This window comes from Panthera tigris, chromosome A2 (genome assembly GCF_018350195.1).
Source record: "Panthera tigris isolate Pti1 chromosome A2, P.tigris_Pti1_mat1.1, whole genome shotgun sequence".
Taxonomy (NCBI): Eukaryota; Metazoa; Chordata; class Mammalia; order Carnivora; family Felidae; genus Panthera; species Panthera tigris.
Genome location: NC_056661.1, coordinates 151,884,620 through 151,900,342, shown reverse-complemented (window position 1 = coordinate 151,900,342; position 15,723 = coordinate 151,884,620). Strand labels below are relative to the sequence as shown.

Genomic DNA, 15,723 nt, shown 5'->3' with positions numbered 1-15,723 from the left:
CAGAAAAGGCTTTGGTCTACCCTTGCCCCAGAAGGTTAACATGGAAGCAGGGTAATTTTGTCAGGATTAGGGTAATTTTAAGTAAAGTCATATGTAAGTTACAACCTAGGAGCACCTGTGTGGCTCAGTCAGTTGAGGTGTTTTTGTTTTGTTTTTTAATGTTTTATTTGTTTTTTGAGAGAGAGAAAGAGACAGAGACAGACAGAGAGATGGAGACAGAGTGCAAGCAGGGGAGGGGCAGAGAGAGAGGGAGACACAGAATCCAAAGCAGGCTCCAGGCACTGAGCTGTCAGCACAGAGCCCCAGTGCCAGGCTCATACTCACCAACCCTAAGACCATGACCTAAGCCAAAGTCAGATGCTTAACCGACTGAGCCATCTTGGTGCCCTACAGTCAGTCAATTGAGTCCTGACTCTTGATTTCAGCTTGGGTCATAATCCCAGGGTTGTAGAATCAAGCCCCCTGTTGGGCTCTGTGCTGTGCATGGAGCCTGCTTAAGATTCTCTTTCTCCCTCTCTGTCCCTCTACCCATCTTCCCTGCTTGCGCTCTTTCTCTAAAAAGAAGAAGAAGAAGAAGAAGAAGAAGAAGAAGAAGAAGAAGAAGAAGAAGAAGAAGAAGAAGAAGAAGAAACATTACAACTCAAGAGGAAGTTGACACATCATTTAAATTAGCAGCATCAAATTCATTAAGTAGCATATAGGAGAATGAGATAAGTGGATTGTGAGTAGATTTTCTCCATGAACTCTATTCTAACTTGTTAAGACTAAGATATGTCATTATTGTAGAAATAACAATAAAAGAACTTTCAGTCCACCAACGAATATTTATTTTCTATTGAAGTCTGACATATGATATCTTATTAGTTTCAGGTGTGCATCATAGTGATTGGATAGCTTTATACATTTTCAAATGATCCCCACAAGAAGCCTGGTTACCACACGGCACCATACAAAGTTATTACAGTATTTTTGACTCTATTTCCTATGTAACAAATATTTATTGTTGCTGGTATCATGTAGGTCAGCACTCTGAAACTAGATCTCTAGAAACTGAAGGGAAACAGAAGCACAGTAATAGACTCGTTCGATGTACAAAAGAAAAGGCCAAGAAAGAGTGAGCTTCAGCGAGAAATTGAAAACCACTTCTGCACAAAGCAACCAGATTCTCTTCCAAATTTTAGCACAGTAATTCTGACAAGAGCCTGTTAGACACTGGCAAGTTTGAAGCTGAAGCAATGGGAGAATTAAAACAACTTGGAAGACCTTCAAACGGAGTTAATCAGCAGTTGAAAAGATTAAGCAATTGAGACAAGGAGAGAGAGGAGAGGGGTGGTATAAGAGCCGTAAATCCTCATTTATCACTGCTGAAGTCAATAAGTAATGTCTAAAATTGATCAATGACAAAACAATGGTATAATGGAAATACTAATAGCCACCCTGTATTAAGTATTCATGTGCCAAGCTTAGTCCTAAGTTCTTGACACATAATAATTCACTTACTCTCAATAAGGCTATGAGCTAGAAATTATTATATCTCCTTAAGCATGTTATTTAAATCAAGAAAGGTAGGTAGTAAGAGAAAGAACTAACAGTTAAAATGTGGTTCCCTCTGGAAATGAAACTAAAAGGTAGAGAAGGGTGGGGCAAGGTTCAAGTGTTTCTCATTAAAACTTTTCTGACGAAGGGTTGATGGAGGGGTGGGGGCGAGGGGAAAATGATGGGCATTGAGGAGGGCACTTGTTGGGGTGAGCACTGGGTGTTGTATGCATGCGATGAATCACAGGAATCTACCCCCCAAAACCAAGAGCACACTGTATACACTGTATGTTAGCCAACTTGACAGTAAATTGTATTTAAAAAAACCCTAAAAACAAAAACCAAAAGCTTTTCTGTACCAGGGGCACCTGGCTGACTCAGTTCATAGAGCATGTGACTCTTGATCTCAGGGTTGTGAGTTCAAGTCCCACGTGGGTTTTAAGGCTTACTTTAAAAAAAAAAAAAAAAACCCAAACCCCCAGCTTTTTAAAAATTACCCCAGTAGTACATTTTCTTGAAAAAATGTGAACATTTCAGATAAGGCTGAAGGCTAAAATCTGCTATGAATGCCCACCACCAGCTACAGTAACTATTTTAGCAGTTTGGTGTGTACTTTTCTAAATATTTTCTTCTGTGTTTACGTATTTACATATGAACTCGTGAAAGTGTATGGTATTGTTCTTTGTATACCTGATTCCATATATGATATGTATATATTCATACGTATTTTATGGATTGATTGCATCCCCCCAAAAAGATAAGTTGAACTCCTAGGGGTGCCTGGGTGTCTCAGTCAGCTGAGCATCTGACCCTTGATTTCTGCTCAGGTCATGATCTCCTGGTTTGCGAGTTCGAGCCCACTGTGGGGCTCCATAATGACAGCGCTGAAGCCTGCTTGGGATTCTCTCTCTCCTCCTCTGCCCCTCCCACCCTCAAAATAAATTAATTAATTTAAAAAAAAAAAGATAAATTCAACTCCTAGCTCCCAGTACCTCAGAATGTGAACTTATTTGGAAATAGGATCTTTATAGGTAGGTAATCACAGTCGTTAGGGTGTATCCTAATCCAATATGACTGGTGTCCCTAATAAAAAGGGAAATTTGGACATAGAGACAGATACATACAGAGGGGAAGTGATGTGAAGAGTCAGAGAGGATGTCACGTGAAGACGGAGGGTAGGAGTCATGCTGCCATAGGCAAAAGAACACCTGGGCCACCAAAAGCTGGGGAGAGTATTCCTCTAGGAAGAGAAAGGATTCCCTTATAGTTTTCAAAAGGAGCATGGCTCTGCTGACTCTGATTTTGAAATTTTAGCCCACAGAACCATGAGACAATACCTTTCTGCTATTTTAAGCCACCCAGTTTGTTGTGAAACTGATACACCACTCTGTGTGTCTTTAGGTTTCCTGCTTTTTTACACGCCCCGCCCCCCCGTCCAAAAATAGGTTGGAGATCTATCCAATGGGGGTATTTTTGAGTATGAAGGAGAACAAGTATAAACTGAGACTATCCTGGGTAAACTGGGATGAATGTCACCTAGTATATATAAAACTACCTACTATTTATCTATCTAGTTATTTATTAAATTATTATTTTCTTCCACGATTTTAGTTAAATTCAAGTAAGTTAACATATAGGATATAGTGTAGTATTGTTTTCATGAGTAGAATTTAGTGATTCATCACTTACATAAAACACCCAGTGCTCCTCCCAACAAGTGCCCTCCTTAATGCCCATCACCCATTTAGCCCATCGCCCCCCACCCCCTGCCCACCTCCCCTGCAGCAACCCTCAGTTTGTTCTCTATAGTTAAGAGTCTCTCATGGATTTCCTCCCTCTCTGTTTTTATCTTATTTTATTTTTCTTTCCCTTCCCCTATGTTCATCTGTTTTGTTTCTTAAATTCCACATGAGTGAAGTCACATGATATTTGTCTTTCTCCAACTGACTTATTTCGCTCAGCATAATACACTCTAGTTCCATCCACATCATTGCAAATGGCAAGAGTCATTCTTTTTGATTACTGAGTAATATTCCATTGTATGTATATACCACATCGTCTTTATCCATTCATCAGTCTATGGACATTTGGACTCTTTCCATAATTTGGTTATTGTTGGTAGTGTTGCTATAAACACTGGGGTGCATGTGCCACTTTGAATCAGTGTTTTTGTATCCTTTGGATAAATAACTAGTAGTGAAATTGCTGGGTTGTAGGGTGGTTCTATGTTTAATTTTGTGAGGAAACTTAATACTGTTTTCCAGAGTAGCTGCAGCAGTTTGCATTCCCACCAACAGTGTAAGAGGGTTCCCCTTTCTCTGTATCCTCACCAAACATCTGTTGTTGTTTGAGTTGTTAATTTTAGCCATTCTGACAGGTATGAGGTGGTATCTCATTGTGGTTTTGATTTCTATTTCCCTGATGATGAGTGATATTCAGCTTTTTTCCCTATGTCTGTTAGCCATTTGTATGTCTTCTTTGGAGAAATGTCTGTACATGTCATCTGCCCATTTCTTAACTGGATTATTTATTTTTTGGGTGTTGACTTTGATAAGTTCTTTCTGTATTTGGGATACTAGGCCTTTATCTGATGTGTTATTTATAAATATCTCCTCCCATTCCGTAGGTTGTCTTTTTAGTTTTGTTGATTGTTTCCTTGGTTGTGCAGAAGCTTTTTATCTTGATGAAGTCCCAATAGTTCAGTTTTGCTTTTGTTTCCCTTGCCTCTGGAGATGTGTCTAGTAAGAAGTTGCTCTAGGGGTGCTTGGGTGGCTCACTTGGGTGAGTGTCTGACTTCAGCTCAGGTCATGATTTCCCAGCCCGTGGGTTCAAGCCCCGTGTCAGGCTCTGTGCTGACAGCTCAGAGCCTGGAGCTTAATTCAGATTCTGTGTCTCTCTCTCAAAAATAAACATTTAAAAAAATGAAAAAAAAAAAAAAAAAAAGGAGTTGCTCCAGCCAAGGTCAAAGAGGTTGCTGCCTGTGTTCATCTCTAGGATTTTAATGGTTTCCTGTCTCACATTTAGGTCTTTCATCCATTTTGAATTTGTTTTTGTGCGTGGCATAAGAAAGTCACCCAGTTTCACTCTTCTGTATATTGCTGCCCAGTTTTCCTAATACCATTTGTTGCAGAGACTGTCTTTTTCCATTGGATATTTTTTCCTGCTTTTTTGCAGATTAGTTCGCCATATAGTTGTGGGTCCATTTCTGGCTTCTCTATTCTGTTCTTTTGATCTGTGTGTCTGTTTCTGTGCCAGTACCATATTGTCATGATGATTACAGCTTTGTAATACAGCTTGAAGTTTGAAATTGTTATATTTCGCACTTCGCTTTTCTTTCTCAACATTACATTGGCTATTTGGGGTCTTTTCTGGTTCAAAACCACCTCCTTTTTAAAAGCTGAGTAATATTGCATAATCTAGCTATGGTTTATTTGGTCATTCTTCATCCGGTGGACAAGTTACTTGCTTCTAACGCTTCATTGTAAAAATGATGCAATGTAGGGGCACCTGGGTGGCTCAGTTGGTTAAGCAGCCGACTTCGGCTCAGGTCATGATCTTGCGGTTCGCAAATTTGAGCCCCACGTCAGGCTGACAGTTCAGAGCCTGGAGCCTGCTTCAGATTCTGTGTTTCTGTCTCTCTCTGCCCCTCCCCTGCTCACGCTCTGTCTCTCTCTCAAAAATAAATTTTTAAAAAATTAAAAAAATAAATAAATAAAAATGATGCAATGTTGCCTTTTTATGGGCTTTCCTGCATATGTGTGTTAACCCTTCTCTAGCATGGATACATAGAAGTGGAACTACTGGGTCTTAAGGTAGATGGATTTTCAAATTGCCCTCAAAGTTGTTTGACCAGTTTAGTTTTTACTAGCAATGTGGGAGAACATCCATTTTCCTATAACTTCACCAAACCTGATATGGCTATATGGTCAACTTTGTTCTTTTTCTTTTTAAAATTTTTTAAAATGTTTATTTATTTTTGAGAGAGAGAGACACGGCGTGAGTGGGGAAGGGGCAGAGAGGAGACACAGAATCTGAAGCCTAGGCTCCAGGCTGTGAGCTGTCAGTACAGAGCCAGACATGGGGCTCAAACTCACAAACCACGAGATCATGACTGGAGCCAAAGTCAGACCCTTAACCAACTGAGCCACCCAGGTGCCCCCATATGGTCAACTTTGTAATGTTTCAACATTTATTTCCCTGATTACCACTGTGGTTTATCTTCTCATATGTTTATTGACTATTTGTATTTTGTCTCCTATGAATTGTTTGTTCATACCATTTGCTTATTTTCTATTAAGTTGTTTGTCTTTTTCCTTTTGATATAAAGGAATATATATATTCTGTGAACATATTTATATATATACACATATATGAATTTATATATTCTAGCTTATAAACTTTTGTTGGTTATATACAGTGCAAATATTTTCTATCAGTCTATCAATTTCTTTAACTTTGTTTATGGTATTATTTTTTATTGTCCAGAAATTTAAAAATTTCGGTGTAGTCCAATTTATCATTATATCACCTTTTTGTCCTTAGATTTTTGTATCTTAGTTAAGAAGAACATCTTTCTTACTTTAAGGCTATCAACAAATTATTCTGTATATTTCCTCCATTATTTTTATCATTTTGGTTCCTATTTGATTTTTCAACTGTGAGACTGCATTACATTAATACAGATTTTAAACTTATACACATACAAGTTAAAAAAAAAAATAGGGTTTTGAACTAGTCAGAAAGATGTGGGCTGCAACCAAATTCCACAACTTTCCAGTCACATGACCATGGGTAGATGAGATAAGCTCATTGGGGTTTTGAAAAATGAATGAAATAAGTATATATGGAAGGAGTTCAATAAATGTTATCACTATTTTTTATTAAAGCTAATCAGTGATGGTTTCGCAACATTGTGAATGTACTTATTGTCCCTGAATTGTATACTTAAAAATGAATGAAATGGTAAATCTTATGTGTGTTTTACCACATTACCAAAATTAACTCAAAGTTAATCAAAGACTATGTATTTAGATATGACTTTTAAAAAGAAAATTGAGTGATTTTAAAAAGAGAAAATAGCATGTGATCTTAGCATTTGAAAGCCTGTGATAATGAATATTTGGAAAGAGAAAAGGAGGGAAAATGTGTAAATATTTAATGAGAACCAACTGATACAAAATTTTAACTAGCTTAAAGAAAATCTTATCAATAGTAAATGGCTTTGGAGAGAAAGATCATTTAAAAATAATATCAATATTAAATTCCACAGCTTACTTTAGGGCCATTATGACAAGAGTTTTTAGTCTTCATTAGATAAAAAGCTAATGGAAGACAACTGGACCCTTCCTTATCTTACAACTTACAGAAAAAATCAACTCAAAATGGATTAAAGACTTAAACATAAAACTCCTAAGAGAAAACACAGAGAAAACACTTCTTGACAACTGTGACCACGATTTCTGGATATGCCACCAATAGCACAGGCAACAAAAGCAAAAACAAATTAAGTAGAATGACATAAAAAAAAAAAGATTCTGCATGGCCAAGGAAACTACACAAAGAAAAAGAAACTTACAGAACAGGAGAAAATATGTGCAAACCATATATCTGGTAAAGGATTAATATCCAAAATATAGCAAAACAAAACAAAATAATTTTTTAAGTGGACAAAGGAATTGAATAGATATTCCTCTGAAGAAGACATACAGATAGCCAAACATTCTCACATCTCTAATTATCAGGGAAATGCAAATCAAAACCACAATGAGATAGATATTACCTATCTCATCTTGGGATGACTGTTATCAAAAATAAAAAAGATAACAGGTGTTTTTGCGAATGTGGAGAAAAGGGAATCCTTGTACAATGTTGGTAGGAATGTCAGTGGGTGCACCCTCTATGGAAAAGAGTTTAGAATTTCCTCATAACAAAACAAAAACAAAAACCAGTGATGGAAGATAGACCCAGTTGCACTCTATACTGGCTATAGGAGCACACGATAGTATTTGAAGGTATGTATAGCAGAACCCTTAGGGAAAAGGCCTCACATTGAAAGGGGCAACAAAGCCTGGTTTGGCAACAAAGCTGCCAATATGGAAGAGCAGAGACTTTCCTCCATTAGAATTCCTTCTACATAAAGAAGTTTCATTTGCAAAAGATTACACAAAAAGATTTATGATCCTGAAAACAACAACAACAAAACCACAGTAAGGTATCCAAGGCACTTAATTTAACAAGAATAATGAAAAGAGGAAAATAGGATAAAACATAGCCAGATGGACATTTCTTTCTTTCTTTCTTTCTTTCTTTCTTTCTTTCTTTCTTTCTTTCTTTCTTTCTTTCTTCTTTCTTCCTTCCTTCCTTCCTTCCTTCCTTCTTTCCTTCCTCCCTCCCTCCCTCCCTCCCTCCCTCTCTTTCTTTCTTTCTTTCTTTCTTTCTTTCTTAAGGATTTAAATATAATTTGTTGTCAAATTACCTAACATACAGTGTATACAGTGTGCTCTTGGCTTCAGGAGTAGATTCCCATGATTCATCACTTACATACAACACCTAGTGCTCAAGAAAAATCCCAAATACAGAACCTAACCTCACACCTAAAGGAACTAGAAGCAGAGCAGCAAAGAAACCCCAAAGCCAGCAGAAGAAGAGAAATAATAAAGATTAGAGCAGAAATAAACAATATAGAATCCAAAAACAAACAAACAAAACCAGTAGAACAGATCAATGAATCTAAGAGCTAGCTTTTTGAAAGAATAAACAAAATTGATAAACCCTTGGAAAGGAGAGAGAATCCAAATAGATAAAATCATGAATGAAAGAGGAGAGATCACAACCAACACCACAGAAATACAATTATTAGAGAATACTATGAAAAATTATATACCAACAAACTGGACAATATGGAAGAAATGGACAAATTCCTGGATACCCACACACTACCAAAACTCAAAAGGGAAGAAATAGAAAATTTGAACAGACCCATAACCAGTGAAGAAATTGAATTGGTTACCAAAAATCTCCCAACAAATAAGAGTCCTGGGCCAGATGGCTTCCCAGAGGGACTCTACCAGACATTTAAAGCGCAGTTAATACCTATTCTTCTCAAGCTGTTCCAAAAAATAGAAACAGAAGGAAAGCTTCCAGACTCATTCTATGAAGCATTACCTTGATTCCCAAACTAGACAAAGACCCCACTAAAAAGGAGAATTACAGGCCAATATCCCTGATGAACATGAATGCAAAACTTCTCAACAAGATACTAGCAAATTGAATTCAACAGTATATTAAAAGAATTATTCACCATGATCAAGTGGGATCCATTCCTGGGCTGTAGGGCTGGTTCAATATTCACAAGTCAATCAATGTGATATATCACATTAATAAAAGAAAGCATGAGAACCATATGATCCTGTCCATAGATGCAGAAAAAACATTTGACAAAATACAGCATCCGTTCTTAATAAAAACCCTCAAGAAAGTCAGGCTAGAAGGAACATACCTTAACCTCATAAAAGCCGTATATGAAAGGCCCAGCTAATATCTCCTCAATGGGAAAACTGAGAGCTTTCCTCCTGAGATCAGGAACACAACAGGGATGTTCACTCTCACCACTGTTGTTTAACATAGGGTTGGAAGTCCTAGCCTCAGCAATCAGACAACAAGATGAGGTAAAAGGCATCCAAATTGGCAAAGAAGAAGTCAAACTTTCACTTTTCACAGATGATGTGATACTCTACATGGAAAACCTGAAAGACTCCACCAGTTGGACATTTCTAAGTATTTCAGGTCCATGAACATTCCAGAAACACCCTAAGTTAAAGACATTATAATGATAAATAATAAAATTCATTCACTTTGAAGTTTTTTTTCCTCCAACCTCTATGAAGACTCTGAAAAACCATCAAGGGTTTTTGACCATATAACAAGGTAAAATTTAAGTTTTAAGTTATGTTTGATTTGGAGCTTCAGCTTCCCACATTTTGACTTGAAAAATAGACTTACCACAAAGAAAAGCATACCTTTTGTATTGAGAATGATTGAAGGATTTAAAAATATTCATCTGAAGTAGTAATACAGAATGAAACACTAGAATAACTAAATGTAATACACCCCCCCCCACACACACACACATACACAAAATAGGATATTATTCAACCATAAAAAAAGAAAGAAATCTTGCCATTTGTGACAACATGGAGGAATTTTGAGGGCATTATCCTAAGTGAGTTAATCAGACAGAGAAAGACAAATACCATACGATCTTACTTGTATGTAAAATCTAAACAAACAAACTGGAAAACAAAACTAAGGTCATAGGTATGGAGAACAGATTTGTGGCTGCCAGAGGTGGGGGGTGGGGGGTAAGTGGTGGGTGAAATGGGTGAAGAGGGTCAAAAGTTAAAAAAATAAGTCATGGGTCTGTAGTGTGCTATACGGTGACTATAGTTAATAATGTTGTATTGCATATTTGAAAGATGTTAACAGAGTAGATCTTAAAAGTTGTCATTATAAGAAAAAAAATTTGTAGCTATCTATGGTGGTGGTTGTTAACTAAACTTATTGTGGTGATCACTTTGCAATATACACAAATGTCAAATAAAAAATTGTCAAATAAGAAAGAACTGACTTAAAAAGAGATGTCCGCTGGTCAGGTGACAAAAGGTACACAAAAAGATGTCCAGGCACTGTTAATAGAATGAATTTAGAACTAACTCCCTATCCCCAGGATCATGGGATCAAGCCCAACATTGGGCTCCTCAATGACTGTGGAGCCTGCTTGAGATTCTCTCACTCTTCCTCTGCCCCTCTCCCTGGCTCACACTCTTTCTCTTTAAAAAAATAAAAAAAAAATACTGCATTTGATATTTAACTTAGAGTATGAAAGAAAGGGTTGCTCTTTGTTGAAGCAATTAGATGACTAAACTATTAAAATTAAGAGTTATTTTATGCACCCAAAAGCCTCGAAATATTGAGCAGTTATAAAGTTTTTATAGCTGATGAATAATTAGTGAGGGCTTTATTTCAGTAAGAAATTTTAAAAAATGGCTAACTCTTTTCATTTGTAGCTCTGAAGGAATGCAGAGTACAGAGCATATAATTTATTATACATAATAATCTTATGGACAGCTGGGAAACACAAAACTCATCTAAAAGGGATTGCATTTTTATTCACGTACATGCAATTTACTCAAGAGTGGATTATTTTTTAATTGTATGTGTTTGAAGGAATTTCATTATATCAAAAGAGATGAAACAATAACATATGCCTCGCTCGGCAAGCTTCTAAAAAATACAGCAGACAATAAGATACTGCATTGTCGGCTTACCAGTTCTTTTTTTTTAATGCCCCACAACCATCTGTCCCATATTTTCTAGGACAGACCTGGTTTCAATATCCTTTACAATCATCTCCATAAACTTGTACAACTCTCTGGGAATTCAAATATTTTGAATATTTTGGCAAGTGGGAAATGAATAAATCAAGTTAGTATCCATTAAAACAAAGCATACGTATAACAACAACAAGAAAAGGCAGGAAGTCACAAGTGACAGAGAATGACAGGCTTAAGAAACACCTTGATTGTTTACAGGAGCTCATGCATGCCTGTTAAGTATCTACATATGGTATCATCATAGATCGAGGGGCTATGGCGAATGAGCACAGATCCTATTCAGCACCCCAAATCTCAGGACACACTTTCTCAAATAAACATGGCTCCACCTCTGTTAGTTGCTCCATTTCCGCCCATCTGTTCTGGTTAATTGCTTTTCCTTCCTCATTGTAATTTCCAGTGTCTGGACAGGCTTATCCTGTTTCCTCCGGATGGTGTTTTTGTTTGTAGTCAGTTCCTGACTCTTCTTCCTGTTCCCTTTTATTCACTCTCGTTTCACCTCTCATGGGCACTGTAGACTACTTACACAGAACATGCTAAGCATGATTCCAACAACCATCCTGACATTTTGGTATGATGGCTGGAATATTCTGGTACTTGACTTTAATATCATAGTTGTTTTTGTACCATTACACACACACACACCCCGCCGCCCCCCCCCAAACCCCTACCTTCAGGAAATTGAGAAGAACACGATGGATGGGAGGAGTGGCTAAATGCTTTAAACATATTATGGTACTTAGGTTGTGTGGCTATATACAGACAACAACCGACGAAATTCTTCTTAAAAAGCTATAATACAGGAGAGAGCATTTAGTTCTGTGTTGGTGTTGGGGCGATAGGGTAGGTAGGGTATATTTCTTTGAAATGCCAGCTCTAAAGCTGTGAACTAGAAGAGAAGGAATCAAAGCTGGAGGAGGTCGTTAGCAAAAATCCAATTCACTCACAGGAAAAGGGGGACTCATTTATAGCTATGGGGATGAATGGGAGGAATCACCATAAAAGATCAAGTCCAAATAGGGGATGTTGAAAGACAATTCTCCAAGAGTTTCTGCATTTCTGTACAACCTGCAACGAGGTCACTGATTGCCTTTTGTTCTGAACTGTGTTTTCAGTGATGTTTATTTAGCAATCTACCTTGGAAGATAGAGATAGTGTCCCCTTCAGAGCAAAGGACAAGTTCACTTGTTGTCTAGTGTAGTAAAAATAATGTTTGCTACTAGAGCAAAGGACACATGTGCTTACAATCTTATAGTGCGTTGTAAAAAAAAAAAAAAAAAGTTCTTATTTCCTAATCTCAAGGCATTTTTCCTATAAAAGAACCTACTGCATGCACAGGTGTAAACTGACCCTTGTGTCACTCTATGGGAATTGGAACATGGGGAAATGGTACAAAAATGCTATTATTGTGGCTACTGCACTAGCCATAAGTAGTAAGCTGTCCTTCATTTCCTATCCAGGAGTCTCATATCTTATACCAGCATCCATGAAACTGTGGCTAGCTAGATATCATGTAGGGTAGAATCTCAGATCCTTTAAAGTTCTTGACAGGAACTCAAGCCTAAGTATTAAGATTATGTGGGCATCTGATCCAAGGGAATTGAGGTGTGGGATGGAAATGCCAGATATGAAGCCAGAGGATTTCAGAGTTTTCATTGCCAGCCAAAGAAGAACAGTCCTTAAGTCCAATCCCTCATGGAATGGAACCACGAGACTCTAGGCAAGTGCCAGTTTTCTAACTGGAAATTGACAGTGGCATGTGGTCTTATGGTAACTATGTTGAGAAATCCTAGGTACCCAAGAAATCTGGGTAAGAAGGGGTCAGGTAGCTTTTCAGGCTCCCTCATGGAGAATTCATGGGTGTCGCTGTTGTACAGTGCCATAGAAATTCTTGGTATTTCAGTTTGCGGATCCTTCTGATTTATAGCTAAAGACTCTACATGAGTCCTCCATGGTTTCATAGGAGGAGAGTGGAGCAAACTGTAGATTGTTGAGTGCTCATTTTGAATAGCAAGTATGAAACAAGAGCTTATCATCGGACACTAGAGTGGGAGTTGGCAAACTTTTTCTTAAAGGGCCAGATAGTAAATATTTTAGTCTTTGTGAGCCATATGATCTCTGTAGTGCGAATAGAATTCTGCTATTGTAGAGCAGAAGCAGTCATAAACAATACCACTGGGCGTGGCTATATTCTAACACAACTTCACTTGCAGAAATAGAGAGCCGCTGGATTCAGGCTGTGGGTAATAGTTTAACGACTCTTACACTGGAGGACTGTTATATATAGGATGACCTCATTATTGTGTGACCTTAGTAGTGGCTCAGGACCCTGAGTTCAGAAGCGCCCTACACTTGGTATGATGCCCTGCTGTCACTGTCTGAAAATTCTTAATAAGTTTTAAACAAGGGTCTTCATATTTTCATTTTGCAGCGAGCCCAAAGATTATGTTACTGGTACTGGTTATATACAATCTTTTTGCTATCATATCACTATAGCCTGAACAAAATCAAATGAATCTGAAATTTGGAATGTACAATGATGAAATGAGGTCAGATGTAAGATATCAGATGTGTGCCAGAGGTGTCTTAGAGATAAAATGTTTCCCAGTGCGGAAGCAAGTAAAGTAAGAACATGTCTCTTCTCCTATCAATAATAATGGCATATATAAAGAAGGGATGGGTCTGTTTGAAGAATGGCTATTTAGTGATCCATTAGGCAATATAAGAATTCAATGTACATTAGGAGTCTGTTACTGAAACATCAAGCCTAATGCCAACAGGTACGAAAAACATACCACTTCTTGCCCTGATTCTAAGTGACGTAATTTCACTTATGATAGTTTCCTCACACATTTCTCTCTAAGAATTCAGCCTTGAGCTGGTCAGAATAGCCAGTCCTTTTGCTAGTTAAATTTCTCATTGTAGTTAAATACACTGGTACTGTTGTTCCCATTTCTGTGTCACTTTAGTGAGCCTTGAACTTTGAGCAACTGGCAAAATTAATTCAAATGAAGACCCACCATGGAAGTGATGACTGCAGCAAGGCAAATAGCATCTTGACAAGCCAGCTGCTAGTTCATATCTTCTTCTTCACCACATACCTTCTTTCAGTTTTCACAGTGGTCTTTATCCAGGCCCTGAGAGTCCATTAAAAACATTCACACAGACAAGTACTATGATTGACTCTTGATCTGGTGATAGTTTGAAAGAAGGGATAGATGGAGATCGACTGGTGGAGTGGGGTGACAAGGGAAAGTAAGAAGAGAAGTGAGAAAGAGATGATCAAAAACATTCCATTATATATATATATATATATATATATATATATATATATATATATTTATATATATATAAGATCCCTTTCTACTCAGCCAAGTGATTGAGGGTAGAATTACCTCTCATGGACCCTCATCTCACCAAATGATCAGTGGGAAGGCAGAATGGAAGATAATCTTTTTCATATGTGGTGGGTTTGCCCAAGGACAGTTAAGAGTTAGAACAGCACATTTTAATTATGAGGAATGTTTGCTTAAGGATATTTGATTACTATTAAATACATTCCATAAGATCATTGTTTAACTTTAAAAAGAAAGTTTGCTTTCAGTTTTAATAGTTGTAAAATGCTGCTAAAGAAATCAGAAAAATCTACTCAAATCCAAGCTTGGGTAAATGAGATATGGAAAGATAAGATACAAGAAAGACATACCATAAATGAAAACACATTTGCAATTTGTGTGTCTTTTTTTTTTTAGAATATAGGATGACTTTTGTAAAAAATCAAAAATTCAAAGGCAATTTAAAATTAAGGTATAAAAACCAAATGGTGATTTATAAGCAGTGATATAGCATAGAGTGAAAGGAGCTATAAATATCTAGAACAAAATAGTTGGTAATGATATTTATGTAAAGCAACTTTCAATACATGCTTTTTTATTACTAAAAAATGTTTTATAGTAGAAGGGTCTAAAAATTGCATATTGATTACCTACACTGTGTAAAGGACTCTTTTAGAGAAATTAGAGCATCCATATTATTTTGTGACATAGTCTTTCCCTCAATCTTGGAATCTAGTTGAAGGAGAAAATGCACACATAAAAACGTAATGAATTTTATAGAATCCTAGACAAATAAAAGTCATTAAAAACCAGTGTGGATGAAATTTTCTTTCTTAAAATATTTTTATGCAAATAAAACTAAATGTAAACAAATTTGAGAAAAATACAAGAAACTGCCTGAAAAGAAAAACTTTTCTTCTACCCTCTTATTTTTGGAACCCTGCAAATTAAGTTAACAAAAGACAGATTAATAGGTCTAAAGGTCCGCAATTTTTATTAATATTTACATGCACAGGAGTTCACAGGAAAGAAATGAAACTCAAAGAAGTGGTCAGACTCAGCAACTCATATACCCTTTTGACAAAAGAAAGAGGTCTTGGGCTTCAAGGGATGACAAGTGGTGGGAAAAGGACTAGTAAATGAATGGTGGAATTAATGGAATATAAGGACTATTTAGTAAGGTCTGTTGATGCAAACCCATCGTGATATTTACTTCCTGTCTTCAATACTAAGAGTCTTCTAGGTGAAGGTTGGGGCCAACCCTCCCTCCCTCAAAGAGAAATTTATGTACTGCTTTCAGGCAGATAAGGGGAAGGTGGAGAACTCTTCCTGCACCTGTTGATTCTCACTTGCCCTCAGTTCAAAATAATCCTCAGGGCAAAGCAGCTTTTATTTTGAGGTGACTCCTTCAGATCAAGACAGCCCATGCTAATGGCCATGTTTAATATTGTGATAGGAAT

At 37.1% G+C, this 15,723-nt stretch overlaps 1 protein-coding gene across 2 annotated transcripts in view; it reads left to right on the top strand.

The window, feature by feature from the left end:
• CREB3L2 (cAMP responsive element binding protein 3 like 2) overlaps positions 1–15,723 on the top strand; it is a 425,600-nt gene that overhangs the window by 20,873 nt on the left and 389,004 nt on the right. The window contains exon 1 of one of the 2 annotated variants that reach the window (XM_042973216.1): positions 13,180–13,283. The exons of the other annotated variant lie outside the window; for it this stretch is intronic. The gene's annotated coding sequence lies outside the window, so the exon portion shown is untranslated. Of the gene's footprint in view, positions 1–13,179; positions 13,284–15,723 lie in introns of those variants that run through there. 2 annotated transcript variants of the gene reach the window in all.